Raw genomic sequence first — 14,460 nt, 5'->3', positions numbered from 1 at the left:
CACAAAAGCCAGGAGACTCTTGTTCTTTCAAGCCAACTGTTAATGTTCTTAGAATAAACGGTACTTCAGAGTAGGGATAGGTTGAAATAATTCTTCTATTGTGTAAAAGCAAATTTTATTTTTTGAAGGAGGCAGGAATAAACATGGAGGTTGACAACAAGGGGTATAAATTGCCGGCATTTGAGGCTTTTCTGTTCTTGTTTATAGAGAGAGACTGTACTGCACTTAATTCTCAATTTGTCGGTATGTTGGACCCTGTTTTAATCACTTTGCCAGATTGAAACATTTTTCTTACTTTGCGTACAGTGTCCCTACTCCATCGCTTACAGTTATTGTATTCTGTGTGTGAGTGCTGGCCTCTTCAAAACTGTTGACTTCATCATCCATGTCCCTTCTGGAAATGAGATCTTGATGCCCCTCAGATGAATTATGAAAAGCTTTTCATACTAATATAATTGATCCACTGTTGGCCACACTTATAAAAAAAATCAATGTAACATGTTAATATTTCATGAGTGCCCACGTTGCCAGCTCCTTGCAATGGGACCAAACTATAAAGAATGAGAATTGTTTCACAATAGCCCAGCACACGGATGCAGTGCCAGCAAAGAGAGTTTGGGGTTGACTTGAAAGTTTGAAGTGCAACAGGGCCATTGAAAAACAATCCTCTGACTCATGTCAGATTGTTATAATTATTTAATGCCCACAATACAGCCTTGTCCCCACGGATTTATACTGGAGAGGTTTCTTACCCACACATTGTGGTTATTAGCTGTAAAGAAAGCGGCGTTTGTTTATAGTGATACGGGATATATCTGCATGGCAAAGAAAACACTGCAGATTCTGTCTCATTATGAAGGAAGGAGGCAGGAATTTGGCAGACAACCTGTAGGAAATTGGGAGACGTGTTCTCATTACTTTTCATATATGTGGGCGGTTGCAGCTCATAACCATTAAACACCTTTTATTTTTAACCTTTGTCCTAAACTATTGAGAGAATGAAAGTGCATGCGTACTTCTGATCATATATTTTACAGCTGATGTGCTCCAAACTGTAGCTAAAATCCATAAAATGTGGAGTCACCAGCAGTATCTGTGGAACCACGGTTAACATTTGTATGAAGTGTGGATGTGTTCTGAATAGTTCTCGCATGGCCAGACCTCATTAAGCTTTTTCAAAGGACATGACAGTGTTGTGTTGTGTTTTTTTTTTTTTTTTGGAGTTGAGAAATAAAAGTTGAGGAAGTAGTGCTCTGGGGCCTCTCTGGGGACATGTTGGTTTGGAGATCAGTGCTGGTGCTAATGACCTAGAGTCAGGGCGTCCGGCTCCTTGGGAGATGAAAGCCGTTTGAGTCTGGGAGGGTCAGTCAAGTCCAGCTCCTTAGAACTGCCCCTCTGTCTGTGCCTGGTTTGGCCCTCCCCTCTCGCCTCGCCTCACACGGAACTCTCATAATTGCCTTTGCTGTCAAAGGAAATTCAATATCAATGGGTTTCTCAAGCTTAGAGGGCGACCGGGAGACACTGAAGCAGAGTAGTGTGAAATTGTCCTGAGGCACTCACAAGCTGGGGTGTGTAGATGCAATTCATAATTGCACTGGAAATACTTGTAACCTTTATCATGCCTAGTGGTGGGGATGAGAAAACCTCTGTGATTTAGCTTAGGACTGACCTGGGACCCCTATGACACAACTGAGTCCTCTTAGGTTTTTTTGAGAGAACTACAAACAGAAAGCAGACACAGAAAACAGTCTAGAAGAATAGTAAATAAATCTTGAATCCCAAATTAGGGCTCATGGTGTGTTCAAGGTTTTTTATGATGCTTCTGGTTCATCAGAAAGTCCTGGAGATCTGTAGGAATTTGAGGTACTTTTGATGGTTTATAGAGACCAGAGGACCTAAATTTTGAAATTTGGATTGTCCTGGGAAATTTGGAATGTATGTTGATTGAAATACAAATAAAAGGGCATTAAAAGTGATGCAAATGATGAGCCGTTCAAGAAAAAGATTTGCAGCAATTCAGCTTCTCCCACTCCTACTGGTGACGAAGGCTTTGTGATTGCATTATCACTGCTTGTTCAGAGGGGATTGTTTAATTAAACAATATTGAGTCACCTATGCACTTTAATGTGTGTATGTTTTATTTCACCATAGAAAAAAACTGTTTAAGAGACGAACTTATTTTGTCATTATATTGGCCCAGTTTTACATCATTTGGAATGATGGCTTAAAAAATATGTTGTTACTGTTTCACATAACAGCTTAATGGTTTACTGATTTTCATGTGATAAACATGTACTCAAAATCTTTGTTTTCTTAGCCAGATTGTGAGCTCTTTGAGGGTAGGGTCATACATGCTTCTTGGGGTTAGATGTGGAGGAACCGAGTAAGCAAAGTGGGCCCAGTGGGCAGGGACATGGGTTGGGGCTCAGGGCTTGTGTGGGGAGGGGAGGAGGTGGAGAGGCCAGTGGCAGGTCTCCGAGGGCACCGTGTGCCATGCTATGGAGTATAAACTTCTCCATTTGTGGAGGTGGCAAACTTCTCCAGGTGGCAAAGGCGCTAAACGGCGAAAAAGGTTGCAGAGAGTAGTGACATGATTCAGTCTGAATGAAATATGTTCAGGCTCTTGCCCTACAGAAATTTTCTGCAACCCACAGGACACTGCTGTTCTGGGGACTGGAGAATGGCTTCACCATTAAGGCAGCACCACGGCTGTGTTGCCTGGGAGCCATAGGCGTCCCCTGCTCCCACCCACCCACCCACAGGGGCATTTCAAGCCTTCATCTTTAATAGCACTTTGTCTCCTGAGAAGAAAGGCACAGTTGTTTTTCCTTTCTTCCTCTCCCTCCCACCCCCGAAGCATATTCTCCTGCTCACCCAAACCATGATCTCAGACCTTAGGAGTTACAAGTCAGACATGTCACAGAGCTTCTGAGGTCAGTTGTCTACATTGGTGATGAAATTGAAGCGCCTTAAAAGAAGCCTTTGGAGTAGGAACGTGCCAGGATCATTAGATATGCTTTGGTTGTGAGTGGAAATGTGATTACATGAAAAATGTGGAATGGAAAGTAGTTCCTATTCCACAGTTGTGGCTATAGTTTCAGGGGACAAGGACCAGAAGGGAACCCAGAAGATGAAAACTGTTGGCTTGTAAGGGCTATGGAATTGTGAGGGCTGGTTTCCTCATTTAAGTTCATTATCATAATGACTTTGTTGGACATTGATGTACGTTAATTTAAAGAAATCAAAGGTGACAGTTATAAAATGGCAAGAGTAAATCTGAAAATCAAGCTGGGAATCAAGGAAGGTATACTGAATATTGGTCTACCTAAGGCTGATGGTGGAATGGGCTTGGAGGTAAGGGAAGTATTTGCAGCCACTGGGGAGCTTTGCACCTCTCTGCATGCTTGGTTCTGGTTTTTGCCCTGACCGCCCCGCTAGCCCATCTGACCTTCACCTGAGGAAGTGAACTCTTGCTGCTGTACAGGGCTTCAGGTAGCAGAGCTCATCTTCTCCAGTTTGTTGTTATCCACAGGCAGGATCTTTGTGAGATGACTTTCTTCAAGGCCCTGGAGCGATGAGCCTAACATTCAGTGCTTTTGTAGTAGGTGGTGCTTTCAGACCAGTGATTTGCTATTCCTCCCATGAAAACATGGAGTAGAGATTTGTGAGTTCTGGCCTCAGTTCCAAGCCTTGAGACTCTGGTCTCGTCCCAAAAGTCTGAGCCTTCATCTTAAAAAGAAACTTAATTGGACCACAGGAAATGATCCTTGTGAAAATATTTAGAAGTTGTTAAAGCTGTATGCATTCATGAGAAGCTATCTTCATAATTGCCTCATAACGTAATATGGACACGGAGGAAAGTTGATGTCTATCGGAGGTTAGTTTCTTCAGTAAAACGGGAACATAACTGAGGCCTTCATTGGGAGTTCCCCTCAGCATGCGAATGGAAATTCAGAACCTCAGCTACACAGCTCAGGGGCAGTTAGAATATCTTTGGGATGGAGGTAGGTTGCCTCCTGTCTTGTGGGGCATCTAAGGTATACAGGTGGTACTGGGTTTAGAAGGCATTTGTGTCCTACAATAGGGTGGCCTCTGTATGGGTGGATAGGCTGCATCTCATTTCATTCATGGCTTATCTCTTTGGCTTCCATTTGGCTATGTGGGTTGGGATTGTAGTTATGACTGAATTGTTTTTCTATGGTGTGTCAGAATTGTGTAAGGAAGACAGGATGTAAGTAAACAATGAGGGAATCCTAGCAGAAGAGCTAGGGAGCATCGATACTATACATCTCTAGTCAAGGCCGAGTAGTAGCAGGAAATCTTTGTTTCATGTGAATGAAGAGGTAGTACAGTTGCAATGCTGGGGGCACCTTTCAGAACTCAGAACCCCGGCTCTGACCTGCCACACATTGGTGCCATGATGCCCACCTGGCCAGCTCACCTCTTTGGGCCAGGCTTCTCATCCAGTAAGTGTAATTACAAAATGTGCATGCTTAGTCGCTCAGTCGTGTCTGACTCTTTGTGATCCCATAGACTGTAGCCTGCCAGGCTCCTCTACCCATGGAAAATGTCCAGTCAAGAGTAGTGTAGTGGGTCGCCATTTCCCCCTCCAGGGGATCTTCCCCACTCAGGGATCGAACCCTCGTCTCTTGCATCTCCTACATTGCCAGGCAGATTCTGTACCACTGTGCCACCTAGGAAGCCCAGTTACAAATAGGAGGATCAAGAGACGAGACAAAATGTTAGCAGTTACTTCTATGACAGGGAAAATACTTTTGGGCATAAGAACCGTAATGTTTTCAAATGTGTGTCATCTTAGTTTGTTTGGGCTACTGTAAGAAAACTCCATAGTCTGGGAATTTATAACAGAAAGTGACTTTTCACAGTTCTGGAGGCTAGAAATCCAAAATCAAGGCACTGGCACATTTGGTGTCCAACAGCGAGGGCCAATTTCCTAGTTCATAGATGCCTGTCTTCTCTCTGTGTCCTCACATGGCAGAAGGGCTGCATCCTGATCTCTTTAGGTCCCTTTAAGGTCACTAATCTCATTCATGAAGGCTCTACCCTCATGACCTCTTCACTTCCCACCTCCAAATACCACCATTGGGGGTCAGGATTCAACATAGGAATTGGAGGGGAGAATAAGCATTTAGTTGTAGCATGTACATTGAGGAAACATTATACATAAATCTAGCATGATAACAATATTTTTATAACTTATTTTATTTTATTTTTTAATAACTTATTTTATATAGGTAACTTGTTTTAATCTTCATAACTACCTTATAAAATAGGTATTGTTATGTTACTGTTTAATAGGATGGTGGATTTCAAGTCCAAAGCTAGTAAGTGGAAAAGTTGGGATTTGAACCTAGGCAGTCTGGCTCCGGAGTACCTCCTGTCTATTCAGTCTGTTTCAAGTTAGTAAGCCCCACATATTCTGGGTTTGATATTCTCCACTTGAGAGAGTTGCATTCATTTGGTGACATGCAAAATTTGTATGCCACAGCAAGAGAAACCAGAGCCCCAGGTTAAAGAGTTCCATGTTCAGTGGGATCTCTTGGTGTGTGGTGATGGCGATGGTTCTTTGAGCAATGCCCAAGTGATATGTCCAGCTTCTTGGAGACTGCTGTTTAGGTACGGCTTTGTGAACCTCATATTCTCTGGGACTTGAAGAACTTGCCTTCGTGTACCAGGGGTTTCACAGACCACAGTTCACTCTGGTTTGTCTTGCACACTGTCTCCTTTTCTAGGCAACATATAGGTTCTGTCCCCTGGCTTTTCCAGTACACGCATGCACACACACACAGACACACCTTTCTTTCTGATTATAGCAAATGACCTGGAACCCTGAACCCCTAGCCCTTCTGGAGAGTCATGGCTTCTAAGTTTTGACTTCATAGTGCTAAGGACATCATAGATGGTCACCTGGAAGCTTCTCGAAAAAGTGAAAAATGATTTTATAGAAAATGCCCAGGTCTATTTTTCTGTACTTTTAGACTATTGATCAGCCTGGGTGGGACTTGTAGCCAGGCTGGTAGGCTGGGCATTGGTAAAGCGTTGCGGTGTGCGCCCCTGGCCCCTGCCCTTCACACCCTCCCCTGCTTCTGTCTTCTTCCTTCCTTCTTTGCTTTTCCTCCTCCTCTTTCTCCTTCCTTTCTCCGTGACTGCTTTGCCTTCCCTTCAGGGAAGCGAGAGGTCCCATTTCTCACATACAGGCTCTCTGTCAGTGAAAATCTGGAGCACCTCTCTCACACGTGTAGAACAGTTACTGAAATAATTATTTTGAAGGAACCATTACATGAGGGTGCACATACCCATTGCAGAGGAAGGCTTGAGGGGCGATGGGTCCACCTTGTCATATTCTCCCAGGGTGAGAGCTCAGATAATTTACCCCAAGCTTCTCATCCTCAGCTTCTCCACAGGAGTCCAGTGGAAAATGGAGTGATGGAGGCCTTGAGTGTGAAGTGTCTCTGTTAGAAGGAAGATGAAGAAAGCCGGTAGCTGGAGAAGGCCCAGGCTTCCTTCAGGGACCGGGGCTGAGGAGTGTCATTGTGCTCTCCCACTCTGCTGCTTCCAGCCCAGCAGAGACCCGGGAACATTCCTCAGCCTGGCTACCTTGTAGAATGGGGTGCAGGGGAGCTTTGCTGAAGGGACTTCTGTTTCAGGAGTGCCCTCCTTCTATTATCAGTGTGGTTGCACAGATTAAATTAGCATTGGTATTAGTAACACCCAACCCCAAGAACCATGCAATTATCTGATGATTTTATTTAATGACCGTGCTTGTTTCAAAGCTTACTGGGGGTAATCTGCAGACCATGTCCTGATTACATGTTGTACAGACTACATAACAAGTGAACTGAAGAGGCAATTTAGACCCAGCTCTAGTTTAATTTGTAGTTTTTACGTTTCAAGACAACATTCTTAGTAGGTAATTGTCCAGCATTTGTGTGTATATATTGTGGCAGGGGAGAGGGGGTGTGTGTGAAATTTTAGTTGTTTAACAGTTTACATCCCCCTGCACATCTCTTTGGTCGTGACAGTGAGGAAGAGAGAACCGTTGTCCTGGTTCTCCTTCACCTGGCTCGTTAGGCTGTTTCTCTGAAGGCTTTAGAAACTGTTTAATGAGATCTTACAGGACATGTGTGTGATGCCTTGGGGGTCTTTTCTAAATGGAAAGCTGATTTGCTGCTGTGTGATCTTGGGTTCATGACTTGGCTTCTGAACACTGATAACCTTTGCCTGTAAAATGTTCCCACTTTATAGTTGAGGCCTGCTTTGCAAGGTTGTGTCGAGCCTTAAAGGAGATACTTCTGGGCCAAGCCCCTGCCTTGACCATGGAAGGCCTTTGAAAGTCATTTCCCAGGGTTAGGCCAGGGGCCAAGCCTGCCCAGACTGGTGCGCAGGTGGGGCTGGTGAGGACCTTCCATGAGACCCTGGCCACTTCACCTTTCCAGTCAGAGGGCAGGGAGAGTGGGTACTTCCTTGACATGGGTAATTTCTTCTTCCTCCACACCACTGTGATGGAGACCAAGTTATGTGTGGGAAAGCTGCAAGGCAGGGTCTTGCCACAGCATGTAATGCAGTGGTGCTGGGTGACAAAACTCTAGCTACAATGGAATATTTCCAGGATCATGCTTTCTTGTCCGGAAGACCATTGCCAGAGGAAAGGAGAAGGAAATATTTGTGTGGCACCTCTTAGCCACAAGGCACAGGGTCAACACAGCCAAGAGGGACAGTTGTTGGGGGCTGGGGAGGACAGAGGATGAGAGCTGGGGGTGAGAACTAGAGTTAATGTGCAGAACATGATGTGAGTGTATAAATGGAAGTACGCAAAGGGCGCGCGTGTGTTGCCCCTTTCCCTTCAGCAGATGGGGGTGTCCACCTGCCCCACCCCCAAACAAAGTCTTGTCCTTGAAGAAACTGATCGTGCTTTTCACCTCTTTGAGATACTGGAAGATGCTGTAAAATTAGAGAAGTGAGCTCTAGTTCTGCCTGGAGAGGTTTTCTCTATCTCTGGCTAGATTTTGAATCCTTGTAAGAGGTTTTTTTATTTTTAAATTATTTTCTGTGAAATTCCTACTTTCTGTGAAATCCCTGATGTCTAGTCTATTTACTGTGTCCATTCGTCCTTCCCTAGCAGATGGATTTCAATGTGTGATAGAACATGTACCTTACAGAGAACTCAGTGTATACCACGGGCATGGTGCCTGCAGTGGGTGTTCCACCATTGTCTGCAGGCGTGTCTAATAGTGTAAACAGCAGTTGTAGTAGGCAGGTGTGGTAACACAGGCTGGAAGCTGTGTACAGGATAGAGTGTGAATGTGTGTCAGACCCGTCCATTCTGTGGAGCAGTTGGATTTGGAACGCCCATCTGTGGCTTTTGCTCGGGCACCTAAACTTTCACCTTTCAGAGCAAACAAGGTGTTTGGAACTAGTGTGTTCTTTCAAACAGTGCTACATGGTGCCTGATAGTTTCCATTCTGGAACCAAGTTTCTTTCTTCTTCTTCTTCTTCTTCTTTTTTTTTTTTTTTTTAAGAAGTCTGGTTTTTCTTCTTTCTTTAAAAAAGAAACTGTTGTGTGAAAATTGCTGAGTGAGAACTCCCACTGGAGGCTTGCTCTCTTCCAGACCCTGGCACAGTTCACTCCCCTCTGGCTCACGTGCTGATGGGGGAGAGGGTTTGGGCCAGATTGCTGGAGCCCCCTCCCTCTGGACCCTTCCAGAATTAGACTGTGGGGAGAGCAGAGGGTGGAGAGAGTTGGTGGGGCTGGGCTCCTGGCCCACGAGCCTTCCTGACCTGGAGGGTGTTCAGCAGCTGGCAGTGATGTCACCTTCCCCAGACTGGGCTGCCCCTGTTTGCCCTCCTGCATGTCACCTTCTCTCCACTTGACACAGTCATCAAATAGGACAGTGCTGCTTTTTCATGTATTAACATTTAGCTTTTAGTAACTTTTATATATATATATATTTTAATCTATTAGGTGACATTTTTGGTTCTCTGTTCTTAATTTAGAACACAGTTTGTAAGTATGTTTTTCATTTGTGTGTGATCATGGGTCATCAGTATAAGAAAATATTTATCCAGCTCTGTTTCATAAAGTCTTCAGGAAAGATAGTAGCTTGTGTATGCTGCTTTGTGAAAGTTTTGAATATGGCTTCCTCCTAAGATTGGGAGCAAGGCAGAGATGTTCATTCTTATTATTTCTATTAAAAAGTATACTGCAAGTTAAGACATTAAAGATATCCAGATTGTAAAGGAAGCACAACTGTCTTTATTTGCAAGTGGATTGAGCGTTTATATAGAAAATCTTGAGTACATACACATACACGCCCACAGAAACCTCTAAGTTCATTAAGTTTACAGGAAGTTCAGTTCAGTCACTCAGTCATGTCCGACTCTTTGTGACCCCATGGACTGCAGCACACCAGGCCTGCCTGTCCATCGCCAACTCCCAGAGTTTGCTCAGATTCATGTCCATTGAGTCAGTGATGCCATCCAACCATCTCATCCTCTGTCGTCTCCTTCTCCTCCCGCCTTCAGTCTTTTCCAGCATCAGGGTCTTTTCAAATGAGTCAGCTCTTCGCATCAGGTGGCCAAAGAATTGGAGTTTCAGCTTCAACATCAGTCCTTCCAATGAATATTCAGGAACGATTTCCTTTAGGATGGACTGGTTGGATCTCTTTGCAGTCTAAGGGACTCTCAAGAGTCTTCTCCAATACCATAGTTCAAAAGCATCAATTCTTCGGCCCTCAGCTTTCTTTATAGTCCACCTCTCACATCCATACATGACTACTGGAAGAACTATAGCTTTGACTAGATGGACCTTTGTCAGCAAGTTTATGGGAAAGAGGATCAATATACAAAAATCAGTTGTATATATTAACAAAACACAATCTGAAAATGAAATTAGAAAATAGTTTTGTTTAAAATAGCACCAAAAAATTAACTTCTTAGGAATAAACTTTGCAGAAGTACAGGATCTGCACACAGGAAACTGAAAAACACTGGGGAGAAAAATTAAAGAAGATCTAAACAAGTGGGGCAATATGCTATGTTCATGGATTGGAAGATTCAATGTCTGTTTATTCTTCTCAAATTGATTTATAGATTTAATGCCATCCCTATAAAATCCCAGACTGAGGTGTTGTTTTTTTTTTTTGGTAGAAATTGGCAAGTTGTTCTTTATACAGAAAGGCCAATGATTCAGAATAAAGAAAAAAACTTTTTTATTAAAAAAATAAAAATAAAGGAAGAAAATAGAAGATTGCACTTTCGGTTTCAAAACTTATTAAAAAGCTATTGATTACACAGTAATCAAGACAGTGTGTAATTGGTGTAAGAGTGGATCAGTGGTACTGGGTTGAGAGTCTAGAGATAAACCATTATATTTATTGTCAATTGATTTTTCTACAAAGGTGCCAAAGCAATTTAATAGTGAAAAAATAGTCTTTTTAATAAATGGTGCTAGGACAATTGGATATCTATGCACACACACACAAAAGATCAGTTTAAACTCTTCACACCATACACAGAAATTAGCTCAAAATAAATTGTAGGCCTAAATGTAGGAGGCAAGGACAAAAGCTAATACTAAAACTTCTAGAATATAACATAGTAAAAAGTCTTTGTGACCTTAGGTTAGGCAAAGAGTTCTTAGATATGAAACTAGAAACACAGCATGCCAGACTACTTTGTAGAAGGTTTGCTAGCATTGAAAAATTGTCTTTCAAAAAATCTTTAATCATTCAGTGGATGAAAAGTGAACACATTATTTTACTGTATTCTCTTGTTCCTAGTAAGGTTGAATTGAAAAAACTGATTAACCCCTCAGGCCTCCCTGATAGCTCAGTTGGTAAAGAATCCACCTGCAATGCAGGAGACCCAGTTTGATTCCTGGGTCGGGAAGATCTGCTGGAGAAGGGATAGGCTACCCACTCCAGTATTCTTGGGCTTCCTTTGTGGCTCAGCTGGTAAATAATCCGCCTGCAATGCAGGAGACCTGGGTTCAATAACTGGGTTCGGATGATCCCCTGGAGAAGGGAAAGGCTACCCACTCCGGTATTCTGGCCTGGACAATTCCATGGACTGTATAGTCCATGGGGTCTCAAATTGTCAGACACGACTGAGCGTCTTTCACTTTAACTTATTAATCCCTCAAAATTATTAAAACTTTCTGGATTTTCTAGCTCTCTGTCCTGTCTTTTTTCTAATCTACTAGACCTTTCAGGAGGAAATATTTCCTTGGAAAAGAACATAAGTTTGTAGGTCTTTGTACTTTGGGTTACACTTTGCTTATCAACACTGATTTGAATGGTAGATTCATAGTGTCTTTTGCCCTTCTGCAAGGAAAATAGTGTGAGTGACTAGTTTTCAAGAAACTGAACAGCATAGCAGAGAATGGACCTACAATAATTGAGTGCGATGAGAAATAGTGTAGAATTTGAAATCAACATGCTTGTGTTGAAATCATAGTTCTTACCATCTATGCAAACCCTGGGCCAGTTGTTTAACCATATCAAGTCCTTAACTTCACCTGCAAAATAGAGATCTTATAATTTCTTCTCTCTCAGAGTGCTTTAAGCATCAAATGCAATAATGTATAAAGGTTTGTTAGCACTCTATCTGGTAGATAGGAGCCCATTCAGCTTTTTTGTTTGTTTGTCTTGTTTTATTTTGCCAAGCTGGATGGCTTGTGAGGTCTTAGTTCCCTGACCAGGGATCAAACCTGGGCCTTCTGCAGTGGAAGGGCAGAGTCCTAACCACTGGACTGGAAGGTAACTCCCAGGAACCCACTCTTAATGACTATTGTTAAGAGTTTAGATTTCCCATCCTTGGGCTTAGAGCTTCCTGAAGGAGGTCCTTCCAGGTGCTCCATGTAGGCTTCTCTTCTTTTAAAAGTACAAGTCACTGGAAAGGTTGGGAGTGGATCTTTCTGTCCCTAAAGGCAATATGTCCTTTGGGGCCACTGTGTTCCCTGTGGTTTCAGTTCATAGAGTGACTAAAGGGCAAAGGGGAATTCTTCTCATCTTTGAGAATACCTCTGGGTGCTGCAGAGATACCACTCATCAATTCTGTTGTTATTGTTTTTAGGGCTGTAAGCCTTCTGGATGGAACCCAGTGGATTTTCTTGAGTGCAGAAGAATTAAGTCAGATGAGGGGAAAGCATTTAGACTTTATTACCTCCAGCGAACCATGCCTAATCCTGCTTTAGCCTTAAGCGAATATATCCTGCCTCTAACTAGCCTGCGAGTTCTTCACAGGCAGGAAGACTGCACCTTTTCATTCTCTGCGTCTCTGAGGCATCAGTGCTGAGCAAACATTCAGCATTCACAAGGTGCTAGGTTTATGCCTGGCATTTTCTGAGTTTCCTAACAGACCAAGTTAAGGAATTATATTCATGTCAAATGATGTTTATCTGCATAATCTCATTTCATTCACTCAACAACCCTTCAGGGGAGGTTGTGGGAGTAGGAACACTTATTATCTGTATTTTACAGATAGAAAAATTAAGGTCCAGGTAAGTTAATGAGTTGTCAAACAGGATTCAGCTCTTCTTAAGAGAGAGAACACAGATTTGAACTCAGATCTATGGGCTCGAGGTCGTAAGGTCATTCTATTGCTTTGTGTTGCTTATGCTGCCAACTGTCATGTGAATCAGATACCACCGCTATCCCACTTGCTTGTTTTCAGATCTGTAGGAGTAAGAAGACCACCCCCCCCATCCCTGCCCTGCTGTCTCCATTCAGTAGGTTGGATAATGAGAAAAATCTTAGGACCAAAGGTATTTACTCCTGGTCCCCCTCCCCAACTTTCTGGACAAACGTTTATGGATTTGATATCATGTTTTGCCCTCTTTGTGTCAGGACAGCTCAAAAGGATGCTTTTGTCACCACCTCTCCCCTTTTGGCAGGAGTTAAATTGTATTCCCTAGCCAATGAAAAAAATGAGTGAGAGAAAATGACATTTTCTGGTAATGGAAAGTAACAGTTGGTGAAACTTAAGTGTGTGCGTGTGTGTGTGTTTCAGTGAGTAAGAAATTGCCACAGTGGAGCAAGTTGTCAGTTTATGGGGCTGAAGAATGTATTTGCTTGCATCACAGTTGTCAATAAATATCTTTAAAAACCCCAGCTTGATTCTTGAGGGCCGAGGGTGCTGCCTGCTGGTGCTCCGGGCTGGAGCTCTCTTCCTGGCCGACACTTGATTCACAAGTACGCTAATTATTCCTTCCTCATCATGCAGCCTGCCGGAACAATTGCCTCGCTTGTTTGGTGCCCAGTGTGGCGCTGGACAGCAGGCCTTTTTATGGAACTGATGGTCTTGTATGTTCATATTGTTCTTTATGTACTTATTTTATAGCTTATGCAGCAGACATTCGAGTCAATTAGCTTCTTGTCTTGCAAACTGGGCGCTGCTGTTCTAGAACCTAGTTAGAAGGGTGTGTCAGAGGACAACCCGGCTGACCTCCCTCCTTTCTTTTTGTGCCGTGTAGGTTGGTTTCAAGTTACAGCATTTTTATTGGCTCTTCTGTGCTGAACCTTGGTTTCAAAAGCTGGCGTTTGTGAGTTGAATTTCTTAAAGGCATAGCTTTCCTTTTTGCAAAGTTAAAGTTAAGCAATATACAGCCCACCCTGTGATTTTAAAAAAGAAATCTCTATAAAATATGTATTTTACAGTATTTATAGTACATACTAACGAAAAATACAAGCAAATGGTTTCTCTACTCACAGTTCCTTCACTGGTATCAGTAGTGTCAACCCAGGCTTTGCTATATAGAGTCTTTGTGTCTTCTTGCTTTTCATTTTTTTGGTATAATCTTACTCCTGCTTCATTTTCCCCTCTTTTTGTCCTCATGGTTTTCTTCACTCTGTATTTTTAGGAACCTGCCTCAAACCCTTTTGAAAACAAGTGAGTATCCATTAGTTAGATTCTGTTCTGTATATTCCCACAAGCTACTTCAGCAGATGATAATGTTTATGGAGCAGAAATTAAATCACTGATTTAAGCTTGTGAGGATTTTTAAATATCGGATAGAAAAATTACCCTCCAAAAACAGAAGGAAAGAAAAGGAAATTTGCCTGCTACCTCCGTCTCTTTCTCCATGGTTTTAGACCCTCCACCTGATTAATGTGTATAGCGAGGGTGGATGTAGAGGCACCATGTCTCATTAGCACCCCCTAGACCTGAGTACAGTAGGCAGAGTTTATATCCGGTGCACTTTGGCCCAAAGGACCATATGGTTCTGTGTGGGAGAGTTTGTGTTTACCCTTGAATCTTCAGAGCCTTCTTTGTTGCCTCACCCAAGACAGAAATAAAAGGATGAACTAGCAAGGGAGCCCACCTACTCAACTTCTCCCTCATTCTGTGTGAGCATCCTCTAAGCCTCACCTGAACCAGAGAACCATCACCAGGCCCATTGGGCTGTGCCAAAGAGCTGTGGGGACCACTCAGGACTCAGAG

At 43.0% G+C, this 14,460-nt stretch overlaps 1 protein-coding gene across 13 annotated transcripts in view; it reads left to right on the top strand.

Annotated features, from left to right (window-relative positions):
- TEAD1 (TEA domain transcription factor 1) overlaps positions 1-14,460 on the top strand; it is a 262,318-nt gene that overhangs the window by 133,003 nt on the left and 114,855 nt on the right. The gene's annotated exons all lie outside the window — the stretch shown is intronic.

The sequence above is a fragment of the Oryx dammah genome, unplaced genomic scaffold, assembly GCF_014754425.2.
Source record: "Oryx dammah isolate SB20612 unplaced genomic scaffold, SCBI_Odam_1.1 HiC_scaffold_17, whole genome shotgun sequence".
NCBI lineage: Eukaryota > Metazoa > Chordata > Mammalia > Artiodactyla > Bovidae > Oryx > Oryx dammah.
This window is presented reverse-complemented; position numbering and strand designations above follow the sequence as displayed.